This window comes from Notamacropus eugenii, chromosome 1 (assembly GCF_028372415.1).
Source record: "Notamacropus eugenii isolate mMacEug1 chromosome 1, mMacEug1.pri_v2, whole genome shotgun sequence".
NCBI lineage: Eukaryota > Metazoa > Chordata > Mammalia > Diprotodontia > Macropodidae > Notamacropus > Notamacropus eugenii.
The window spans coordinates 496,596,733-496,622,346 of record NC_092872.1 but is presented as its reverse complement, the minus strand read 5'-3'; the positions used below and the strand labels follow the sequence as shown (position 1 = coordinate 496,622,346).

Sequence of the window (25,614 nt, the reverse complement as noted above, 5' to 3'; positions counted from 1 at the left end):
ATTACAGGGCACATCAATTCAGGTACCCTATCTAAAACTGAATATGTTAAAAAGATAATTAATTTTTCTCTGTCCTTCAATTCAATTTCCGTGAAATCAGTGTCTTTCATGCTCACATTGTCCACCATTAATTCTGCTCATTTTCTTTATATTTATTTATGTATTTATTTTCAGTGTTCCACAATTGCTATCATACAACCTAGATTTTTTTTCCCTCCCTCCTTCCCTCTCACCTCCCCCCTCCCTTCCTGAAAAGGCATACAATTTTATATAGGTTCTACATATACATTTCTATTAAACACATTTTCACCATAGTCATGTTGCATAGAAGAATTAAAATGAATGGGAGAAATCATAACAAGCCAAAACACAATACAAAAGAAAATGATCTGCTACAATCTGTGATTGAATTCCATATTTCTTTCTCTGGATGTGGAAGGCATTTTGCCTTAAAAGACCTTTGGGAATTTTTTAAGTCCTTGCATTGCAATGAAGTTCTAAGTCTACCAGAAAAAATCGGTTCTGCTCCTTTTGCTCAGCATCAGATCATATAAGTCTTTCCAGGCCTCTCTGAAGTCTTCCTGTTCATCATTTCTTATAGCGCAATAGTATTCCATTACATTCACACACCATAATTTATTCAGCCATTTCCCAACTGATGGGCATCCCTTTGATTTCCAGTTTTTGGTCACCACAAAGAGAGCTGCTATAAATATTTTTGTACATGTGGGACCCTTTCCCATTTCTATGATCTCTTAGAGATACAGTCCTAGAAGCAGTATTGCTAGGTCAAAGGGTATGCACATTTTTGTAGCCCTTTGAGCATAGTTCCAAATTGCTCTCCAGAATGGTTGGATCAGTTCATGGCTCCATCAACAATGAAGCAGAGTTCCAACTCTCCCACATCTTCTCCAACATTTATCATCTTCCTGTTCTGGCATGTTAGCCAATCTGATAGGTGTAATATGGTATCTCAGAGTTGTTTTGATTTGCATCTGCTCATTTTCTCCCATAAAATTCCTCAGATCTTCCCCATTCTTTTCATTTTCCAAGTTTTAGCCTAACTCCAAAACACCAGAGGTCTGACCTAGTCTAACCTTTTTGCCAACCTTCCTACCACATTCTATGTATGGATGGACTTAAGAACAATTTTCCTCTAAATCTTTTCTGTTATTATTTCCATTTTCAGAACTTTAAATTGACGGCTTGGACCAATCTTGAATTCTGCCCCCAGAAGGAAATGTTAAGACATGAAAGATGTTAAATAGGTAATAGCATATTACTAAGAATGACTTACTTGGTATGAAATGAGGCGGTGTGCTGAAGTGAAAAGAACACTCAACCTGGAATCAGTAGACCTGGATTCAAATCCCAGCTCTGATATTTGCCAACAGTCACATAGCTAGTAGATCCCTTAACTTCTTTGAGCCTCAGTTTCATCTGTAAAATGAAAGGGTTGTACACTAGATGATCCCTCAAGTCTTTTTTCAGTTCTAATGGTCTGTGATCCTATGATCCATAAATTGGGAAAAAGACAACTCTGAACATAAAAGGAGATAGACAAATCATATAGCAAATAAAAGAAAACAAATAGTCGGTCCAAATCCTATCCTTGCAGCTAAACATATTAAAAGGAACAAGTTCCCTAGCTTGTAGGGTGCAGCCTCTATGGAATACTCATGGAAAGATACAGACAAAAATTATAAAAGATGAGAAATTAGGAATGGGTTACCTTCTGACCTGGTGAAAGGAATGCCTACACAGATGAAAATTACTGCAAATTTAATGTCTTCTATTTATGTGCACTTTATACAGAAGTATCAAGCTTTAAAACTAGTCTCATCTTATCCAACTCCTTCATCTCCCACTACACAGACCATAGCTACTCTTTTCAAGAGTAATATGCAATAACCTTCTAATTGTTCTCCCTCCTTAAATCTTTTCCCTCTCCAAGCCATCCTCCACTCAGCTGTCAAATTGATTTTCCTAAAGCATAGAGCTGTTCCTAGAGCACTGCTCTCTGCTCAAACTCCAGTGGCTTCCTATTACCCTCCAGGTTCTAAAATAAAGTCCTCTGTTTGACATTTAAAGCCCTTTCCAGATCTTTCCAGTCTTCTTACACTTTACTCCCCTTGACACATTCTACAGTTCAGCTTCATTGGTCTATTCTGCTGTTCCTCACACATAACACTCCATGTCCCAATTCTATTCCTTTGCACTGACTGTCCCCTATCCCTGGAATGTAATCCCTCCTCCCATCTAGCTCCTATCTTCCTTGGCTTCCTTAAAGACTCAGCTGAAATCCGCTCTCTGCAGATCTTTCCTGGTTCCCTCTGCTGTTGATGCCTTTCCTCTTAGATTACTTTTCACATGTTTTATATATATTTTTCTATGTCCATAGGCCTTTAGATGTTTTCTAGTGAGTGCCTTGAGGTCGGGTATAGGATTTTGCATTTCTTTGTACCCTCAGTATTTGGTACAGTGCCTAGACCAAAGTAAATGTTCAATAAATGCTTATTAAGTGTAAGTTCTATGTGCCCCCTTCTACCTCCAAATCACCGACACATCATCTCTCTTGATTAGAATGGTTTTACTATTTCTCTGCCACCAGTTCTCTATCAAAATATTTAAGAATAACTTCCCCTTATGAAATTTTTTTATTAATTCCTCTTGGCTCCAGCTGTAATACTTAGACACTTAAGAGTGTCTTGCCCTATCATTTTTCCTGCTCTGATTACATATATGATTTCTAAGCAGCTAGAATTGAGTTTATGTGTAAACATATAGCCACATACTTTTACACACATGTATATTCCAGTCTTTCTGCATGTATATTAACTTGTATTTATCCTGTTTCCTCTTTGAAGTCATAAACTTTTGTAAAGGCAATGACTAATTCTTCAAATTCCTTCATAGGTCACAACATCATCTAATATGGAGGTCTGTAAGTAGTAGATACACAATAAACAATGGTGACAGGTCTGCATAAACATCTTGCTCATCAATATACGTAAGAGTATTTTTCTTCTTGCTACTCTTACCTTAAGGTCCCATTCTAAAAGGGAAATATGTATACCTATAATGCCCTGCTATACTGTAAGCCTTTTACGTGTGTTGTGGGGGCTACCTTTTAAGTATAAGTTAAGTCAACATTTATTAGGTGCCTATTTTGTGCCAGACTTTATGCTAAGTTTTGGGGAAACAAAGAAAGGTTAAAAAAACAAAAACAGCCCCTGCTCTCAAGGAGCTCATAGTCTAATGGGGGAAACAGCATGCAATTAACTGTATACAAACAAGATAGACATAGGATAAATTGGAGATAAGCTCTAAGACAAAGCACCAAGATTAAGAAAGACTGAGAAAGGCTTCTTGCATTAGATGGGTCTTTAGCTGAGATTTGAAAGCAGCCAGGAGGCAGATATGGTTAGGGAGCAGTTTGAACTTGGAGGAAAAATTGGAGGAAATACATGAAATCTAGAGAAGGAGTATCTTGAGTGAGAAACATCAAGGATGCCAGTGTCATTGGATCACATAATATACGGAGGGAAGTAAGGTATAATTAGATCGGAAAGGGGCCAGGTTATAAAGGGCTTTAAAAGCCAGACAGGGGATATTACATTTGATCTTAGAGGAAATAGGGGAACATTGGAGTTTATTGAATGGGAAGGGGGAATATGGTCAGATCTGCACTTTAGAAAGATCAATTTGATAGCTGAGAGGAGGACATACTGGATTGGGGAGAGATCTGAGGCAGAGAGACCAATCATCAGGCTACTGAAATAAACTAAGTTTGAAAAAATGAAGGCCTGCACTAGTGTGGTCGAAATATCAGAAAAGAGAAGGGGTATAGAGGAGAGATGGTCTTTCAGTGATTAGACCCCCTTTAACAGAAGAGAAGGCAGATTAGCCTTAGATCAAATTCAGCTCTACAGAAAATAGTGTTATATTGGACCTCCAGTGTATAATAAATACTATGGAGAAGATAAATATGTAGTGTCATGTAAAATAACTTTTATAACAATTGAAAAATAAGTAGAAATATGGGGATGAAAGGATGAGAGACAGTAGTGTTAACAAAAACTATTTCTGTACCCTGCCTTCATGCAAATATTAAAAATTACTCATGCAAACAGGATGATTTCTGCATAATTTTATGCTATGGCCAGAAAAATAATGAATTCTCATCAAACTATAGTGACATTTAGTAACATGACACTGTGTGAAAATAATTCAAGAGAAATTGAGGAAATACACTTTCTTCTGTGATTACTTCAAACAATGATTGAATATGCTCCTTTAGTATTAGGAAAACTGCTACTTTACAATTGGTTTTTTGCACACTACACTAATAAGATCTTTATGTGTATGAACATACTGAAAACTATCACTACCTTTTTCTATGAAGAATACCATCTGACATTCTATTTTGAAACAATTATTAAAATAATAAAAGAAAACTTCCTAAGTTAGTAATTTAAAAAATTTGCTTCTGTCAAAGTTACTAATGATCTCTTAATTGCCAAATCCAATGAATGGTCTTTTCCCAATCCTCACCCTCCCTCAACTTCTTGGAAGTCTTTGACACTCCTGACCACCCTCTTCTTTCTGTTACTTTCTTCATTTAAGTTTTCATAACCCTATTTGATCCTGGTTCACCTCCTATATATCTGTTCCTTTTCACTCTCCTTTGCTGATCTTCATCTCAGTAATATCCAATAACTGTGGATACCTACCCACAAGGGTCTGTCCTGGGTCTTCTTTTCTTATTCCTCTGTACTATTTCACATGGTGATCTCATAAATTCCCATGGATTGAACAGGCATCTGTTTGCTAATAATTTTCACATCTACTTGTCTAGCCCTAACCTCTCTGTTGACCTCCAATCTCCCATCTCCAACTGCTTATTATTGTACATCTTAAATTGGATGTCCTGTCTCAACATAACTAAAAATGCATTGTCCTTCCTCTCTCCCAACCTAACCTCCATATTACTGCCAATGACACCACCAGCTTCCCAGCCACTAGGCTTGCAAACAAGGTATCATCCTAAACTCCTCATTCCTTTTCATCCCCTATACACAATCTGTTGCAAGGCATTATTATTTTACCTTCATAACATGTCTCATATATACCCCCTTCTCTCCTCTGACACTGCTACCACCCTAGAAGAAGGCCCTCATCATGTCATACCTGGACTATTGCAACAGCTTTCTAGTTAACCTCTTTGCCACAAGTCTCTCTCCACTCCAGTTCATGCTCCACTCAGCTGTCAAACTGACATAGAGGATCTGAATGTCCTCTCTGGCTCTCTCTCTCTTTTCTACTATTGACCTCCCTTGGTTTCTTAAATCTCAGCTAAAATCATGTCTTTTACTGAAAGCCTTCCCCAATTCCTTAATGCTAGTGCCTTCCCTCTGTTAATTTTTTCTTATTTAACCTGTTTAAAGCTTACTTGGTATGTACGTATTTATATATTATTTCCTCCATTGGATTGTAAGTTCCTTGAGTGCCAGGACAACTTTTTGTCTTTTTTCGTATCCCGAGACCTTGGCACAGTGCGTTGCTGATACTTCATAAATCTTTATTAATTATATTGCATCTTATCTCCTACTCAAAAGATTTTGTTGTTGTTGTTCTGTCATATCCAACTCTTTGTAACCTTATTTGAGGTTTTCTTGGCAAAGATAGTGGAATGGTTTGCTATTTCCTTTTCCAGCTCATTTTGCAGATGAGGAGCTGAGGCAAACAGGGTCAAACATGGTAAAATGACTTGCTTAGGGTCACCCAGTACCTGAGACCAGGTTTGAATTCAGAAAGACAAGTGTTCCTGACTCTAGACCCAGAACTCTATCCACTGCGCCACCGAGCTACCCTACCTATTGCCTCCAGGATAAAAATTAAAAGTCCTCTGGTATTTAAAGCCATTTGTAACCTTTACCCTGTCTACCTTTCTAGTTTTCTTACACTTTACTCCTCTCCACACACTCTACAATCCAACTCCATTAGCCTCCCTGCTGTTTGTTCTTCACACAACACACTCTGTCCTCATACTCGCTGTGTTTTCACTGGCTTCTCCTCATGCTTCGAATTCTCTCCATCTCTATTTGCTATCTTCCCCAGCTTCCTTCAGGTTCCAGCTAAAATCCCACTTTCCACAGGAAGCCTTTCCTGATCTCCTTTAATTCTACTGCATTCTCTATATTAATCATCTTCAATTTATCCTGTCTATAGCTTGTCTATACATAGTCCTTTGTATGTTGTCTTCCCCATTAGACTGGGAGCCCTTTGAGAGTAAGCTGGCTGCCCAATGGATTGGTCTGATGTAAATCATAAGATTGATATAATTTTTTATAAAAGAATATTATCACAGTACCTCTGATAGAAAATAAATGATTGGCATTGAACCTTCAACTTGCAATAGGCTTTGAAATTCAACAATACCAACTCACTCAATAAACACTTACTAAACACTTAAACATTAAGCACCTATTTTGTGCCCAGCACTACACTAAAGACTAGAGATACAAAGAAAGGCAAAAGACAGTTCCAGCTCTCAAGAAGATGACAGTATAATGGGTGAGACAACTGACAAATATGCACATACAAACCTAGTCAGAAACCCATATTAAAAAAAGGATATTTCAAGATGATTTTTATTTATATATATAGTGTACTTCTTCCCTAAACTACCTTGTATCTATTTGTATCTATTATGTATATGCTTTCTATATGTCCATACTGTATCTCCCATTAGAAAGTAAACTCCTTGAAGGAAGGTACCGTTCCATGTTTATCTTTGTATTCCTACTATGTAGCACAAAATGCCTCGTATAAAATTTGCACTTAATAATTGCCTGTTGACTGATTAAAGGTCAAAATGATCATCTTTACAGTTATTCAACTGTATATATGTGTTTATATATACAAACATATATGTATATTATATATACATATAGTGCATATGTATGTATGTATATGCGTGTGTATACTTAAAGAAACACCTGAGTAAAAACTAATTACAAAATTGGTTGATTTCACTCTTTAGTTTCCTCATTTACAATAATTTTCTCAGGAATTTTTCACATTTTCTTATGCCTTTTGCCAGTCATGGAAAACATTGTGGAACATTTTCTCTCATTGCTCATGAGTAATACAATATAAACTTTTTCAACAAGAACATGAAAATGATCAATGCTTTTGAATATATGATAAATAAGTGTTTAAGATGGAAGACAAAAAAAAAACATCATTAGTCTTTTTCTCTAGAATCTTCAGGTTTTTTTCTGGTGCAATTTATTGCCTGTTCTGGGCACACTAAAGCAAAGGGCTCTAGGGAACTACAACCAGAGTAAAGGACAACAATTAGAACTGAAGAAAGCATTTCAGAGATTTAAAACCAAGTTCTCTTCCCTTAAAGTGTGTGCTTAAAAGAATGTTCACTTATCCCTCATTTAGACCATTAAAAATAAATATTTAGCAGTAAAGAAAGATTACTGGGGTCTGGGGAAAGAGACAGCAACAGTATCCTAAACAATCTATCATCACTGCACAATTTATTAAAAATATATCCTAAGAAAGGGCAGAAGGAAAAATATGATTTGCTATATGATGATTTCTGGATTTAAAAATGAAATGTGAATTGGGGAAGAACTTATACTTAGCAAAAAAAAATTGAAAAAATGTTGAGGTCTATATAGGCTCATAATTCAAAACAAGAACAAATGCAGGATTCTAAAGCAAGTGGGGGAAGGTTTTGAAAAGTACACATAACTTACTTTAACCCAACAGAAGAAGAAGATGATGCCAAATCAAGTGGAAATTGGATTCATGTATAAAGTCACAGTAAGTAATAACTTAATCAAGTTTGTGGGCTTATAGGAATTGTTTCCCCTCTCCTTAAGATTCATTAAACTCATTTTCCTAAGCTTACAGCTGCCATAAAACCCTTTGAAAAGACCAAGTACAAACGTCCCAGAAACACAGACCACAGGGACAACCTGGCCCAATTTCTCTTTACGTTTGAAAAAAACCAGTTAAAGGACAGTATTCAAAGTTCAGATTATGAATTGTAAATCTGTTTATTAATACTTGTAAATAAGTTATTTGCTAACATTGAAACAAGGTGTTCAAAATTAAACCAATTTTTAAATATTCAAGAAGTTTCAAGATTTACAGACATCAAGCAGAATCCTCTTATAAAATTATTTAAGGTACAAGAATCACATCCATGTTACAGGCACTCATTACTGGTGAGAAAGATACACTATATGTTACTATGGACACCAGAGACAAGATCTGACCCAAAGTATAAATGAATCAGTGATATAATGAGGTTGTTTCATAACTGCAGGGGGTGGTGGAATTCACTACATAAGGATAAACAGCAATCATTTACATCTATCAAAAAGGACATAAAATTAACCGAGGTTTAAACACGTGGTAACAACGTATCAGAACACAAAAATGACAAAAAATGTTCAATTAAAAAGCAATTATCTTGTCAAAACAAAATTCTAATTTTCAGAAACAGGTAAATGAGAGTTCCTGTAAATACAAATCTAAGTTTTCCTTTGTAGCTCTCAGCCTGGCCCATTGGGCAATAGATTCTATATTAGGTTTCAATCCCCAAATACCTCAGTGATAGTTTGTTTTGGTTTTTTTTACCACATTTAATATGTTATGACTGCAACTCATTTTATGAAAGATACTAAACTAATTACAAAACTTTTCATTGAAAAATGTTCACATTTGCATTTAAGTTACAGTAAATGAACTGTAGGCAAACTGTTAAATCATACAGTAATTACAAAGATTAGACACTTCTGAGTATTTTTTGATCCAGGACAATCCACAAAGTTATCAAATTGAAGGACTCTTCTGCAACAAGATACTCTTATTTTGTTTCACTGCTACTATGAAATCCTTATTGTAATTATTCTTTATGAATAAAAGATATTTCCCATTCTTAGAGAAAATGCCTTACATAAACCAACAATAAAGGTTGAGGTGCTTAAGTGGAAAGTGAACCTACAATAATTCTTTTAAAAAGCTGGAAGTTAGATATTACAATAAATCAAATAAAAAAGATAAAACAACTGATACAATTAAAATGCAAGTGAGAACTTCAGTACAGGTGTCTGCTCAGTGCTGTTTGCAAAACACGTTTTCTAATTAGCATTTCTTTAAACAATGCTGATAATAATCTTGTCACTGTAATCCATGCTGAATGAATCATTGAGATTGTAAAATAGAAAGCATGAGGAAATTCTCTGCTAATCTCCATTAAACTTTCTTTTGTTTATATTTCTTATCAAGTGTCAAAAGCATCCTTTTCTATAACATTCAGATTTCAATGAAGAACAGCTACTGACAGATTTTGTGTGTGTGTGGTGTATTAACCACACAAGACACTAAATTTGTGTGGGTAAAAATAAAATAAACAACTAGAAATCTTTCTAGACCTGAAAATTCGGCTTCATTCCCTGTCATCTGGGATTGAGTTATCAGACACTTACTTGTATTACTTTGTGAAACTGACATGTCTATTTACAGGGAGACAAAGCCAACCCAGCATTACAAACCCTTATTTTGCAAACACACCTTCAAGTCCAATCCTTCCTCTTCTCTCCTTAGAGAACATGCCTTTGGGGTGACAAGGGGTGAGAAGAGAATGCTACCCCCACTGAATCTATTACCCAACATATAAAGAAATCTCAGCCCTTTTGGTTAAGTCTCACATTCAATTAGCTGCCTCACCAAAGAGGAGAGAAATGATCTTGCAGTTTTGTTCTAGGGTCACTTCTTCCCCCATTTCAGCCTGTAATTAAAATGGAGGCAAGGCCAGGCGATCTGTGTCTGGCTTTAGGGGGAGACAATAACCCAAAACAGGCCTGAGAGAGAGAAAGAAATACACAAGCTTCTCTGTATTACCTCATCCCCTTTTTCCAAGCAGTTTTGAGACATAGACTCTTCAGAAACTCCTGGTGCAACTTGCCTATAGGCTGCGTTTTGGGGGAAGAATTTTAATTCTGGGGTTTGGGTAGGAGCCTCTCATGGGCAGTGGGAGCTACTAAAATGCCCCTTGTCTCCTCTCCCTAGAGCTGGGTGTTGACGCAGCAGAAATTACCGGCTGGAAAATTCCCCTTTTGGAGGTTACAGGGAGGAGGGAAGGAGGAGGAGGCACAAGGGGAGGGAGGGGGTGTGGGGTTAAACCCTGGCACACACCAGACTTACCTCGCTTCACTAACAGCCCTCCTCCAAAACCAGAGTCTCCGTGTCCGCCCGCCCCCGCCCCTCCAGTACAACATGAAACCCCCCCCCCACACACACACACGCTCACTCTCACAGACATCCTCCAACTTCCCTCCCCCCGCAGCCCCGAGAGCTGGTGGTTCTTGCCCGGTGGCCCCAGGGGGTTCAAAGCGGTTCAGGGAGAGGTGTTGCCAGGGTATAAAATGGGAGTGAGGCGCCGTCAGACCTGGTGGCAGAGAAGGGGAAAAAGGAGGGAGGGAGAGAGGGAGGGGAATCACTGTGCCTTCCAACCACCCCCTCTGCTAGCCCGGAGGAGTGAGAGACAACTGCCACCCGCTGCCACCCCCGCCGGGTGCAATTGAGGGAGGGGGCACATGACGGACCCGGAGGCACGGACACCAACCCCCCACCTCCGCCCCGGCCCTGCCCGCGGGGCGCGGGGCAAAGCCGGGAGAGGGGGCAAAGGGGACCGCAGCTGCTGCCGCGGCGGGGTCGTCCCCGGGCCGGGTCAGGGCAGCCGGTGCCTGTCACCCCCAGCCCTGGCCGCCCCGGGGTCCTCCGCTCCGCCGCAGCAGCCGCCCGGCCACAGGGGGCGCCCCGCGCACGGGGGCGCGAGGTCCTTCGCTCCGGGCGCCGGAGCCCCGGGGGAACCCTCGGGGCTGGGGGGGAGCAGGGGCAGGGGCGCGGGACAGAGGGGAGTCCTCGGCCCCGGAGCGGAGCGGACGCGAGGGCAGGCGCCGGGCTGGGCCGGGCCGGAGCGGACAATGAGCAGCCGGGCTCGCCGCTTACCTGTTACCCCATGGGGCGGGGGGAGGCAGGGAGCGAGGGCGGCCGCCGGAGAAGGAGAAGATGAGGAGGAGGAGCGGACGCTGCGGCCGACGGACCCTCGTCCAGCCCGAAGCCCTTTTCTTCGGCCCCTGCCCCTGACCGTCGCCTCCGGAATCCCGGTGCCGGGTCCGAGTCGCCTCCGGAGCTCTTCTCGCTCGCTCCGCTCTCAGTCAGTCCGTCAGTCAGACCCGCTCCAGCGCGCCCCCGCTCAGCCTCGCGCGCCCCCGGCCGGCTCCACCACCCCCCCGTCACACACGCCCCCTGCCTCGCGCGTGCCCGAGAAAGGCGCCGGGTAAGCGCTCGCGGTCTCTGACCCCGCCCCCCGGCGCGCACCCGGACGCTCTTGATTGGCCCCTTTCCGCTCTTTTCTTCTTCGACCACCCTCTTTAAGCTCCGCCCCTCCTGCCCCTGGTTCCCTGGCCCCGCCTCCGTCCCTATGCCCCCCTGCTGTGGCGTGTCTTCTCTCCGGTTCTAGGTGCAGGACAGGGGGAGTGGTAACGTGGAGGGGTCAGTGTGCTGGAGGTTTGGGTTCGGGTATCCTCCACCCCTCTAGCTGGGTGACTGGACAGCGGAAGTGAGGGCTGGAGAACGCTGGGCATTGTGGGAAGCGCCCCCTCCCCTGGATTGGGGTGGGGGGCTTCAGGGGTCGTGGGGGGCAGTTTTCAAAAATATAGGTGGTACAGGGTCGGGCCTCGGGCCTGCTGATTCTCTCCAACACTCCACCTCCCGCTCTCCCCCTCCCAACCTCAGGGTCCGCACGGGAATCGCCTGTCCCCCAGCCTTGGGGGTATATCCCTTTCCCAGGGGCTGCTTTCTCTGTAATGACATCTGGCAGAGGGACCTCTGAGAATCTTAGGGGAAGTGGAGTCCAGCCTCCTGAGGATGCGCTACAGACGGGCAGAGAGCTGAACCTGAGAGCTAGCTATCCGCCCGTCTACCGGCGGGATGCTGCCGTCTTTGGCCTTGCGTTTGTCTCTGTTTCCTTTGCTTCGGGCTTCTTGGGACCAGATTTGTAAACACCGAACCGAAGGGACCTGCGGGGGCAGAGGCTGGGGCGTGGAGGGGAACTCGTTGTGGGAAAGTTGGAGGAAAAAGCATTAGCCCGGCCCCTTTCCTTGGCTCGGGGCTTTTCCAACAAGTCGGTTCAGCACGTGTTTTCTAGGCTCGTTCCCAGCCTGAAAGATTTTCCTTTGGTGTTTTTGTCGGATTGGTTTTTCTTTTTGGGGGGCGGGGGAGGGGGCGGCACGTGGGTAAATTCTGAACACTATAGTCACTTTTCAATTCTAGTTCCTGAGATCTATTTGCTAATTTCTTTACAGGTTTTGTGCATCCCCAGCCTGTCTGTATAGATTTGATCTTTTCCTTTAGTGCTGCAAACTAGCCAAACTTCTAAAGTTTCCAATTCCTCCTGTTGCTAATACTTGGTCACTGTCAAAGTTTAGGAAGAAAATATTTTAAAAACTATGAAATTGTGAACATTTTACTCAGCAGAACTAAAACAAAAATTTTCACCTCCCTGAAGGATAGTGTATTGCTATTTGGCATTAAGGGTTTTCTGTTTCTTTTATCTTAACCCCAGGAAATTGAGAAGTATTCGAAGTCCTCTAGTGATTCTGAAATGACTTATTTTTCATGCACCAGATGTTGTTATAGGTCTGGGGCTTTTCTGGTTGCAAACTGCACAGGGTGAGTGAGAGATTATGCTTTGGAATTGGATTATCATCCTCCCTCCTACACCCCCTTTTAGTAGTGATATAAATTTGCTGCCTTCTTACCATACTGATGGAATTGTTACCAAAAAGGTCATGACTAAGTTACAGCAACCTCCAGGTTATTATTTGCAAATATAAAGCAAATTGTAGTGATTTTTCATTTCCCCAGTTTCAGTAACTTGCTCTAAAGAACAAAGCATCTATATTCACCTTGCACATTCAGAAGATGTTCAAGAATAAGGAGCAGGATCTTGGCTCTGAGGATTTATTTCCCGGTATTCTCTTCTCTGCTTTGCTGGGCCAAATCTTGTGGGGCTCCAGTACAGCTCAATTTAATCTGGAGCCCATATGTCCCAAACTCTATAACCCTCATTTATGACTGGACAGGAGCAGTTCTGTTGTAATTTCTCTTCCAGCAAACCCCACCCCACACAATTGCACAGAAAAGCTGACTGGGGGCTGGGGGGAGGGATGGTGCGTGAAAATGCTCTGCTCATCTCCATTTCCTCAGAACTGTGTGTAGGCAGGATGAGAGCTGAGGTCTGATGTCCCACATTCCTTTTTGAATTGCACTAGACCAAAGGTCACTTGGCTTCCTCCTCAGGGGACCATGAAGGAAAAAGGGAGGTGATCTGTGTGACCAGTGAGCCGACAGTTTGGGGAGTAAACCACATTTCAGCAGAGCCAATGAGAAGACACAGCAGGGTGTATGTGCCCTCACTCCCTATGGGGCTTAGTGACTTAGAATTCCTTCATTAGTGGGAGGCAGCATGTTATAATTGTACTTTTTTCATGATGTGTAAGGAGGCATTCACTGGAGGGAGTGGGAGGGCAAACTTTGGGGGAATTCTCCTTGAGTGAACAAGGGCAAGTCTGACTACAAGAGATGAGAGAAGATTGAAATGAAATAACAACCCTGAGGACATTGTTTCTCCTGATTTTTTTTAAAGTGGTTGTAATGAAACAAAGTACCACTAACTGTCTGTGTTTATAAAGGATGGGAAGCACAGGGGCTTCAATTGTACTGCTACATTTACTGATGAATGGAAATAGCATAGAAAAAGTGTACAAGGTCAGACTTTTTGAGGTCATTTTCACCACAACCGAGAAGAACTAAAACAATTTGGGCTATGACATATTTTCCTGGCTTCCATTGCTTCCCGATCTTGAGGGTGACACCATGAGCCACCTGGTGTCTGAAAGTTGTAGGGGGATAGGATCCAGCTATGCACCCTGAAGATGCCCCTGGGTTTGGCTAGCATTGAATCAGTCCTCTATCTGTTAGGAGGGAATAGCTTCTGGCTCCATTTCTTTAAGATCCAGGAGATCTCTTTGAATTAATGTTTTCCTTTTGCCCAGTGACCCCTTCTTCTACCCCCTAGGCTGACTCTGAAAGTACTCTCATCTATCTGTGGATTCAAGAATTTTCATTGCAAACCCCCTGCTTGAAGGGGAAAGTAGTTGGCAGATTTGTAGATTGTCATCATTTAACCACAGGAGTTGTAGGGTGGGGAGTTGAGTTTGGCCTGTTAAAGCTCTTCACTCTACCTTTCCAGACAGTCATGCTGCCTCTTCCCAGGAAGACAACTTTTCGCTGAAGCCCTTTCCCATCCTCGCAGAGGCTTAGGTGTTAAACAGGTACAACTGGATGAGGGATCTTTGAATGAATGGTTCCTTATCCACTGGTCCTTTCCTTCCTATTTTCAAACATACTAAAGTCCTCCCCATCCTTAAAAACCTTCACTTAGCCCTCTCAGCACTTCAAGCTATCATCCTATGTGTCTCCTTTTCTCAGCTAAGCTCCTAGAAAAAGTCATCTGTGCTCCCCACTTTCACTTCCTCTCTGTCAATGACTCCTCAACCCTTTGCAATCTGGCTGTCAACCTCAGTAACCAATTGAAATTTCTCTCTCTCCAGTGTTACCAATGATCTCTTAATTGCCAAATCTAATTATCTTTTCCCAGTCCTAATTCTTCTTAACCTACCTGCTATATTTTACACTATTGACCACCATCTCCTGAATATGCTTTCCTCTTTGGGTTTTTGTGACACTACTCTCTCCTGGTTTACTTCCTACCTGTTTGACCTCTCCTTCCTGGTCTCTATTGGCTCATCGACATTGGGCCTCCCCATCCCCACTCTTCTTAACTATGAGGGTTTCCTAAGATTCTGTTCTGGGTCCTCTTCTCTTCTTTGACATACTCTCTTGGTAACTTAGTCCATGTTGATGGGTTTAACTCTTATCTCTCTGCACATGATTCCCAGTCTACATACCCAACCCATACAACCCCATACCTAACTTCAGTTCCATATCACCAACTGCCTATTGGAAATTTCAAAGTGAATATCCTAGAGATATCTTAAACTCAACGGAACTCATCTTTTCCCCAGACTCTCCCTCTTCCAAATACAAATCTGTATTTTTGTTAAAGGCATCACCTTCAGTGTTTTATCTTCATAATTTTGGCATTATTGTCTACCTTTACATGACCTCACCCCATATATACAGTCTGTACCTTATCTGTATTCTTGATATCTCTCACAAATGACCTCTCCACTCACACAGCTACCACCTCAGTTCAGTTCTTCATCACCTCCTTCCTAGATTGTTGCCTTCTAATTAGTCTGACTCAAGTCTCTACCGACCCCCAACCATTTTACATACTGTTGCCAGGGCAATTTCCTTAATCACAGACATTAAGGTCTGTAACTCCTCTAATCAACCAATTGCAGTGGCTTCCTTTTGCCTCTAGAATAAAATATAAAACTCATCTGTTTAGCTTTTAAATCCTTACATCAGAGGGATCAAAGGCACAGCCTACCCACAAAACTCCTGAATGTAGCCAACCCAGTTTAAATGCAATTGGGAAATGTTTAACAAAATAAATAAAAATACACTATAACATTGATAATGTTAATTTGTGGTTTTTTGATGTCAATGTGTGGCCTGAAAGGATCCATTTCTATTTGAGTTTGACACCACTACTCTACATAACCAGGCCCTGCACTACGTTTCCAGCCCCACTAGACATTATTCTACTTCTTACACCATGTTTCTTGCACCAGACCATTTCTCTGCTCCTCACTGATGACATTCCATCTCCCTTTTCTGAGACCTTGCAGGCCACTCCCTGTGCCTGGAATGTACTCTCTTTTTACCTCTGCTGCCTTATAAAGTGCCTCTTTTCTTTTAAGATGCAGCTCAGGCACCATCTCCTGCATGGTGCCTTTCCTGATCCTGACAGCAATTTGTGCCTTCTCTCCCAAACTACCTTATATTTAACTACTTTGCATGCATATGCATTAGCTTTGTATTTGTTCTGCATACATTTTTATATGTGTTTGTTGTCTCTCCCATTAGAAGGTAAACTCCCAGAGAGCAGGGATTGTTTCATTCTTTGTCCCTATATCTCCCGGGCCTAGCACAGTGCCTGGCCAACAGCTGGTGCTTAATAAACATCTGTTGATTGATCCATGTTTGTAGGATCCTAAAAGGAGAGCATTGGCTTCTCTTGGGGGGGGGGGGGGCGGTGCGCTATCTTGCCCAATTTTTTCTTTTAAAGAGAAACGAAAGCAGAAATCCTAGTCCTTTTATCTTCTCACCATCTGTGTTGGAAGGTGGGGCTCCGGATGCTGTCTGCACCTGATCCTGAATGTACAATAGATGCTTAATAAATGCTTATCAAATCAATAAATGCCTTCCTATGCTAACAATCCTGGAAAGGTTTTTCACTCTCCCAATTGCTGTTTGCAGGGTCTTTCCCTGTTTCTGATTCTTTTTCTTTGCTCTTGGAGACAGACCCTCCCCCTTTAGCCTCCAGCCCCATCCCAGGTCAGTCTCTCCTTGCTCTTTGTCACTAGGATGGATTTGTAACATAGAGGCTGACTGGGATGTATTTCCAAAGCTGGATTTTACAAGGCACTGATGGGACCACTTTGCACAGAAGCTGTGGTGTGGATAACTTTGTTGAGATCCATTTGGGAGTCATTTAAGTGCTATTTGGGGGAATTTGTGTCCAAGGAAGCCCAGTAGGGCTGTTTTGAAATGACTTCTCTTGCTACTCTTGGCTAGTCTGAGAATCCATTTTCTATGTCCCAGCTTCCCCTTGCTACATGCTATTTTAACTGGGTCACCAAAGCAGTGACAGTAGTCAGGACTGGGATGCCCATTTCATTTGTTCCAGAAACAACAAAGGAGGGTAAGACCAAGGAAAACTGAAAAGATGGGAAGACCTATTTCAGAGGAATTAACTGTATTTCTTAGCTAAGATAATTCCAGTGAGGGAAAAACAAACAAACAGAAAGGCGAATCTCTTCCTGTTGTCAGTTAAACCAGTGTTAAGATTAGGAAAGTAAGCTAGCAGAAGTCAAAATAATTCAGAATTCCTATTCCCTTACTTGTGCAACCTGAGAAAATACAAATAACATTCATTGGAGTTTATGTACTCTAGGATCTAAACAGTGGCATCTCATTGTTCCCAGAAGGACCAGTGGTCTGTTCAGACAGAGCCTAGTCCATGCACCCAAGGACTGAACTAATCAATAATGATCTTCCCTCTCACTAGGGTTACAGCTAATCTATTGCGATATATTGAAGAGATACCTCAAAAAGTAGTGTCTAAAGAATAGACACCTGCAGAATTGTCAATCCCACAGAATCATTGCAATTTAGAGCTGATCTCAGCAGCCCTTCAGATTGAGGGGCCCAATGTGGACAGCAAATGATTGACTCTGAGAAATGACATAAACACTAGGGCCAAAGGAACAACTCAGAGACCTAAACGGTCTTTGGAGCAGTGTGAATGAGACAGCGCTCACCTGTCAGCATTTGCAGAGTCAGTTCAAAGTAATAAGGGGAAGCCTGTGCTCTGACTTTCAGACCCCCTTAGGAAGATGACATAGGACACAAAAAGCACATGAGGCCTCTACATGAGCTGACTAAAATGAGATCCAAGAGAGGAACTATTCTATGAATCAGAAAGGTCAGAATTCAAATCAAATCCATACTAGTTATGTCACTTGACCCTTTTGAGTTTCAGTTTCTTCATCTATAAAATGGGGAAATTAATAGCACTTACTTTACAGGGTTATTATGAAGATCAAATGATATGTATATAAAAAGGACTTTCTAAACCTTGCTGTGCAGCAAGGTAGTGCAGTAGATAGAGGGCTGGACCTTGAGTCAGAAAGATCTGAGTCCAAATCCAGGCTTAGACACTAGCTAGCTGTGTGACCCTGGGCAAGTCACTTAACCTCAGTTTCTGTAACTCTAGAATGGGGATAATAATAGCATTTACCTTCCAGGTCTGTGTCAGGCTCAAATGAGATAATATTTATAAACTACTTAACACAGTGTCTGGTAAATAGTTTGTTGTTGTTTTTCATTCCTTTTCAATTGTGTCCAACTCTTTGTTACCCCGTTTGGGGGTTTTCTTGGCAAAGATATGAGAGAGATTGGCTGTTTCCTTCTCCAGCTCATTTTACAGATGAGAAAACTGAGGCAAACAGAGTTAAGTGACTTGCCCAAGGTCATATAACTAGTAAGGTAAATAGACATTTAATAAATGCTTTCTTCCATATCAATAGTTATTCTTATTCTCATTCTCATATATGATAGAGTTCAGATGGAAATGGTCCTGGTTGATAAATTGCTGCCCTGCTATTATTCTTTTATATTCAGTGAATTATTGCACAGGCTGACAAAAATGATTGCTTTTTTAAATTGAAGTACTAAGGATATAAGCTCATCCTCAGCAGGATCATGGAAAGCATCTTTTGGACAATTCAGGTAATAGAGAGAAAGATGGGAAGATACGTATTTTATCATATTCCCATATGGTTTTCACTTTTTCTATTTACTCTTTATATGTTGAGAACTTCTCATTGCATGAAGATTAGTTATTAGTATTTATTGTAGTGATATTTATTTTAAAATGCTCTTGTTAATTTGTATGGGTTTTTACATCTAGGGAATTATGGCAAACACTTTTATCTGTGATGATGCTCTAGTCCAGGAAAGTTTATTTATTTATTTATTGACTTTCCAGGTATATTTTGGGGTTTTCATTGGCAGTATAGAAATTTGCTGTCTGTTAGTTAATAAGGGATACTGAGCTCCTGGTATATAATTCTGACCACTTGGATTATGTCTTTCTAGGTATTTAATAGGTACTATATTTTTTAAAATCAGCAATGATATGTTGCACAGTTTCCACTATTTAATTGCAAAATCTTCTTCAATGTCTGGGCTCCTTAAGAAGGACTTTTATGTAATTTCTGGCTATGGTCATTATTATTATCATTTGCCCCACAATATGCTATAAAGCTCATCATAACTTGTTTCTGTCATATGTTTCCAGTCTTTGTACACGTTACCTCTGCACATGCTATCATATAGCCATGCTACTTGCTCCTCACACATGATGTTGCATTTCTTGTGTTTGCCTTTACAGCAGCTGTCTCCCATATCTAGAATTGTCTCCTTCCTCACCTCTGTCTCTTAGAATCCCTGGTTTTCTTCAAGACTAAAATCAGTCTGTCTTCTACAAGAGACATGTCCTGGTCTCCCACCTCTGTCACCTTCAGCTGCTAAAGTAGGATTTCTTAGCCTGGCATCCGCAGATAGATTACAAGGGGTCTATGAATTTACATGGAAAAATTACATTTTGAGCTCAGTATCATTGGTATCCTTTACGATATTACATATTTTATCTTATGCATTTAAAAACATTGTTCTGAGGAGTCCATAAGCTTCATCAGACGGCCCAAAGGGTCTGTGATACAGAAGAGGCAAAGAACCCTTGTGCCAAACAAAGTTGTTCCCTCTAAGAGAAGCTTCTATCTACTCTGTGTGTATCTTGGATGTACCGTTCCATTAGATGGAAGCTCTTCGAGAGTAGGAACTGGTTTTTGCTTTTTCTTTGTGTTTTTGGCACTTCACACACTGCCCAGTATATAGTAAGTGTTTAATAAATACTTGTATATTCATTCATTAAAGATAGAAGCATCAAAGGCAGAAAAGGAGTAAAGAATGGAAAGATTCCTGAGGCAACAACATTTCAGATTCTCCTCATTCACCAAAGTAGATACTGCCCTACCCAAAGTAAAGAACTTACTGAGAAGGTAGGAGGTCCCAACAGGCTGAGAAGACAATGTCAGGACATACTGAAACACTATTGAAAGGTTATATATGCTACCATGTTAGCAGGGCCTTAAACACAGAATCAGTCTTACAGAAGAAGGGAGGCTATGAGAGAGAGGCTGTATCAGAAAGAACAGTGTCATTCTAAGGCAAAGAGGTAGAAAGTCATTCAGAACTATAAATTGCAGTTGTGTCTTCAAGCCCAGGCAGCTTTCCAGTGATCTCGGTGTAAGGAAGACAGTCAGACACCAACTTGACCTGTGGCCACATCCACATTTGAATTGTCCAAAAAGCAACATTTTCTTTAGTAAATATTTGATTTTATTGATAGCTTTTGGTTTTACATCACCTTCACTTCTGAATATGTCACTTCCCTCTCCCCTGTCTTGTTAAGAAAGAAAAGAACACTAAAGGGGGAAAGCAAGTCAGCAAAACCAACCAATACATCAACTGAATCTGACACTGTATACCCTATTCCTCTGTCAAAGTTCCCCACCTCTGGAATGGTGGAGGAGAGGTACATTTTCTCCTCTGTTCTTTGGGGCCAAGCTTGTTCATTGTCATTACACAGTATTCAGTTTGGGGATTTTCTTCTATTTACATTGTTACAATCATGTATATTGTTGTTTTCCTGGTGCATTTGATAATAGTTAATACAGGGCTCCCCAAAAACCTTAGTGTGGTTTTAAGCATGAATAGCTTTCTATTAAGAGCTATTAGATACCTACAGCTAATAGTTATTTATGCTATTAATAGCTTAAAACCACACTAAGGTTTTTGGGGGGCCCTGTATGTCTTCCCTTAGGGAGCAATATTTTTAAATACGAAGGACATCAAGAACATATAGCATATCCCTAAAGGGTAACGTAATAGAAACATGGCTGTATAGCTGGATAAGACCTTAGATGGTGCAGAGTCCTATCTGGTCCACTTGTCAATAGAAGTGTCACAAATGCTCAGATTCTTATAATCTGACCAATAGTGCAAATGCTTAAAGTCTCACCCACCTCAACCAGTATTTTAATAAACCTTGTTTAATAAACCTCTGATTGGAAAAAAAAAAAAGACAGTAGATGCCATTGAGTCTAATGTCCACACATACCCTCAAGAGGTCCATCTGAGTGAGAATTAGATAGAAATGATACACTTAAGTAGCATGGTTCTATCCAATTTAATAATAGCTTATATTTATAAAATACCTTAAGGTTTACAAAGCACTTTACATATATTATCTCATTTGATCCTCACAACAACCTGGGAGATAAATACTATAAGCATTATCACCCCCACTATGCAGATAAAAAAACTGAAGGATAAAGAAGGTAAGTGCTTGCCCAGAGTCACGCAGTCAGTCAACAAACATATATCAAACACCTACAATGTGTCAGATACTGGGCTAAGTGTCAGGGATACAAAGAAGGTTCCTGCCCTTGAGGAGCTCATAAGTTAAAGGAGGAAACAACAATGTAAAAACAAGCTATATGTTCAATTCTATTTCAATTGAATAAACATGCACTAAGCACCTACTATGTGCCAGGCACTGTGCTAAGCACTGATACAAATAGGAAAAAGACAGTTTCTGCCCTTGATAAGATAATGATGATAATAGTCTAATGAAGAAAGACAGTATACAAAATGAAGCAAAAAGAAACTAGGTGAGAGGTGGGAAGCAGAGAACACCCAGCATGGAGTCATGATAATAATGATGGTAGAGTTGGAACCAAGCAGAGCAACTGGTGGCAAAGAAAGAGATCTGGGCCTTTGAGCTCTCTTTAAAGGGAGGCTTTGGATGGAGTTTTTTGCTCTGCCCTCCAATCAAAAGGTAGATGCAACTGAGGGAGCTGAGAAGATATTGATTATCAAAAGCTAAGTCAATTTGCAGGATAAATAGGAAATAATCAACAGAGAGAAAGCGCTAGAATTCTTTTTCACACTTTTAAGTTCAGTATGAATCATCAACATGTTTATCATAACTTTTCCAAGTCTAGATAACCAAGAAAAAAAATGAATCAAGCCCTGATTTGCAGGGTTAGCTAATATCTGAGGCTCAAATATGTTCACTCAGTAAGTTTCCTTTTTGTTCAGTTTTTATTTTATTGTAGTTCCACATTCTCTCCTTTTCACCTTCATCTCCCTCATCCATTTAAAGGCAAGAACAACAAAACTCATTACAGATATGTATAGTCAAGCGAAACGAATTCCCATATTATTCATGTCCCAAGGAAAGGAAAAGAAAGGAGAAAGGGCAGGAAAAAGGGGCTTCAGTCTGGACTTTGAGTCCATCACCTCTCTGTTTGGAAGTAAGTAGCATGCTTCATCACAAGTCCTTTAGGACTGTGGTTGGTCTTTGTGCTGATGGTAGTTTCTAAGTCTTTCAAAGTTGTTATCTTTATACCATTATTGTCATTACATAAATTGTTCACCTGATTCTGCTTACCTCACTCTATACTGAAACTATCCTCAATCATCATACTCCTATACTTTGGGTATATTTGTTCAGTCATTCCCAATTGATGAGCACTCACTGTTTCCAATTTTTTGTCATAAAAAAAGAACTGCTGTAATTATTTTTGTACATATGAGTTCTTTTCCTCTTTCTTTGATCTCTTTTGGATATACTACTAGTGGTGAGTAGTATTGCTGGGTCAAAGGGTATCCGTAATTTAATAGATTTTTGGGCATAATTCCAAATTGCTTTCCAGAATACCTAGACCAGTTTATAACTCTACAAACTATTGAAATCACTAGAATTAAGAGGGATTGGGAAAGGCCTCCTATATAGAAGGTAGAATTTTAGTTGAGACTTGAAGGAAGCCAAGGAATCCAAGAGACAGAAATAAGGAGGGAAAGTACTCTATGGTATGAAGGACAGTCATCGAAAATGCCCAGAGTTGGGAGATAGAGTGTTTTGTTCAAGAAGCAGCAAGCAAACAAGTGTCATTGAATGGAAGAGTATGTGGCAAGAGGTGGGCAGGATATAAGGTATAAGAAGACTAGAAAGGCATGTGTGTGAGAGGGGATGGGAATCATAGGTTATGAATGCCTTTGAAAGCTAATCAGAGGATTTTATATTTGACCCAGGAGGTGATAGGGTATCATCAAAGTTTACTGAGTAGAAGTGTGATATGGTCAGCCTTGCACTTTAGGAAAATCATTTTATCAGCTGAATAGAAGATGGACTGGAATGGGGGAAAGACTTCCAGCAGGCTGACCACCCAGCAGGGAATTGAAATAGTCCAGGCATGAGGAGATGAGGGCCTGTACCAGGGGGAAGACAGTGTTAGAGAAGAGAAGGGGTGAGACTCAAGAGAAGTTAACAAAGATAAAATCAACAAGCTTTGGCAACAGATTGAATATGGGGGTGGGAGAGAGTGAGGAATGGAGATTGAAACCTGGAGGTTTGTGAGCCTGGGCAACTGGGAAGATAGGAGTACCCTCTATAGTAATAAGGAAGTTTGGAAGTGTCGGAGGTGGGGTTTGAATACAGGTCTTCCCTGACCCCACATCCAGCACTTTTTCCACTCCATCCTGTTGCCTCTTAATAAATACTTATTAAGCACTTGCTGTGTATATTTAACTATGTGGAACTGACAGACTGAATGACAATTCCTGAATCTCTAGCTAGCTAGAATGATAATAACATTGTTGTTGTTCAATTGTGTCTGACTCTATTACCCCATTTGGGGTTTTCTTGGCAAAGATTTTGGAGTGGTTTGCCATTTCCTTCTCCAATCCATTTTACAGATGAGGAAACTGAGGCAAATAGGTTAAATGACTTGTCTGAGATCACACAGCTAAGAAGTGCAGATTTGAACTCAGGAAGATGAGTCTTGTGACTCCAGACCCTTTGCTTTATCCACTGTGCCACCTAGCTGCCCCAATAATAGTAATAGCTAGCATTTATATAGTACCTTAAGGTTTGCAAAGTGCTTTACAAATATTATCTCATTGTATTCTCACATCAACTCTGGAAGGTAGGTGTGATGAAGAAGAAGGAGGAGGAGGAGGAAGAGGAGAAGATGATGATGAAGAGGAGAAGGAGGAGGAGGATGAAACCAAGAGAGAAGTTAAATGACTTGCCCTGGGTCACACAACTAGTAAGTATCTAAGTCTAGATTTGAACTCAGGTCTTTCCAACTCCAAATCCTGCACTCTATCACTGTACCAACTTGCTGCCTAATAAATATGTAGGAAAGGAAGTAATATAGTAGATAATGAACTGATCACAGAGTCATGAAGACTTGAATTGAGTTCCATCTCTAACATATAATGGCTGTGTGACCCTGGGTAAGTCACTTTAACTTCCCAATAGTTTAGGTAATTCTCTAAGACTACAAATTACACAATACTTGCAGCTCTGCATTGGTAAAGAGGGCATTCTGAGAAGGGGTTTCCTATATCAATCAGGTCTAGATCGAAAAAAAAAAAAGTGGAAAAGAAGTAGAGAATAGTCCTCACCCTTGAGGACCTTACAGTCTGTTTGGAACCTCAGTAGAAAGCAATGAACAGGAACTTTGGGAAGGGGAGGGAAGATTTAGGAGCAGCTTCTGGGTAGGGGATCAAATTCTCGATTCCTGACAAGTCCTATAGAAAGGTTATCCAGACTTACCTTCTTTTCACAGCAATTCTTCCTGGAAGCTGCCACTCCTCATTTTGTTAATTCCAACAGACAATGGATTTTTATCTGCTTTTGCACAGATCTCCCCCTTAACCCCTTATCTTGGAATCTGGTGCCTTTTTTTTTCAATAAACACTGATTTCTAATAATATACCTGTGCTAACAGCTACTGGTGTGCTTTCTTTGACGGAGCTCCTTATGATCCTCTATGAATGCAAGCCTTCTTCTTCCCTTCTCTCTTCCTACCCTGCCTACCTACATCCTATTCCCTCCTTCCCTTCAATTTTCTCTTACTCTTCTATTGATTTTTTTTTTTTACCGAAAATCTGATCAAATGGATCAGTATTTTCCAAATTAAGAGAAAATTGCAAGGTTGGACCTGAAACCACGCGGGGAGTCTATTCCAGCTGAGCTCCTTGATAAGGGGTGAAAAGACACTGCGGATTTCCTAAAGGGAAAGAACCACTCCCCCCCAGCCTCCAAGCTTGGCCCGGCTGAACACCCATTTCTGCCAGGAGTCCACTAGTTTCTGTTGGCTGCAGGGATCTGGCTCCAAGTTGTAACACTACTCACAAAGAGGGAGGCTACTTTTGCCATACGATTTAAATTTTCTCACTTATCCCCTGGAAGTACAAAGTCAGGGGGTTATGCCAAGACACTGTGGCATGCTAAAGTCTCAAAGTGTAGAAGCAATTTACCTACTGAGGTGTCCAAGTTTAGCCTCCAGGGGCCAGGAGCTGTGGAATTGTGCTGCATATATCAGTTCTTGGCTCTGCAATCTCCTTCCTAGTTGGGTCTAGCTATAGTCATTCCTACCTTTTAGCCATCATAACAAGCTAAGGTTTCCAGCCTATGGATTGTTTTGTCCCTGCTCTTTCCCCTTCACAGTCTTCCCTGAGAGGACCCCTTGAGAGCAATTCTTCAGGTCCAAGAGGGCCAACTGCCAACCTCCCCCCACAAATGCTGCTCCAACCTGCCAACCCGCCCCCCACTGTCAGCCCAATCTCCCGCTCACCACTGCCAATTCCCAACTGCCATTCCCAGCTGCCATGCTGCCAACTGCC

The 25,614-nt window shown here is 41.1% G+C and overlaps 1 protein-coding gene and 1 long non-coding RNA gene across 10 annotated transcripts in view; one reads left to right on the top strand and one right to left on the bottom strand.

Annotated features, from left to right (window-relative positions):
* The window catches only part of ZBTB46 (zinc finger and BTB domain containing 46), a 155,260-nt gene extending 143,918 nt beyond the window's left edge, over nucleotides 1-11,342 (bottom strand). For 6 of the 9 annotated variants that reach the window (XM_072633273.1, XM_072633265.1, XM_072633270.1 and 3 more), the window contains exons 1-2: nucleotides 11,041-11,178; nucleotides 1,298-1,440 (exon numbers count right to left, since the gene is read on the bottom strand). The gene's annotated coding sequence lies outside the window, so the exon portion shown is untranslated. Of the gene's footprint in view, nucleotides 1-1,297; nucleotides 1,441-11,040 lie in introns of all 9 variants that reach the window. The other 3 variants (XM_072633266.1, XM_072633267.1, XM_072633272.1) reach the window with 3 other exon arrangements.
* A 12,602-nt stretch (nucleotides 11,343-23,944) lies between these two features.
* On the top strand, nucleotides 23,945-24,701 carry LOC140519831 (uncharacterized). The gene is made up of 2 exons (XR_011972297.1): nucleotides 23,945-24,029; nucleotides 24,555-24,701. It is a non-coding gene; the product is annotated as an uncharacterized lncRNA (long non-coding RNA).
* The last annotated feature ends 913 nt before the right edge of the window (nucleotides 24,702-25,614 follow it).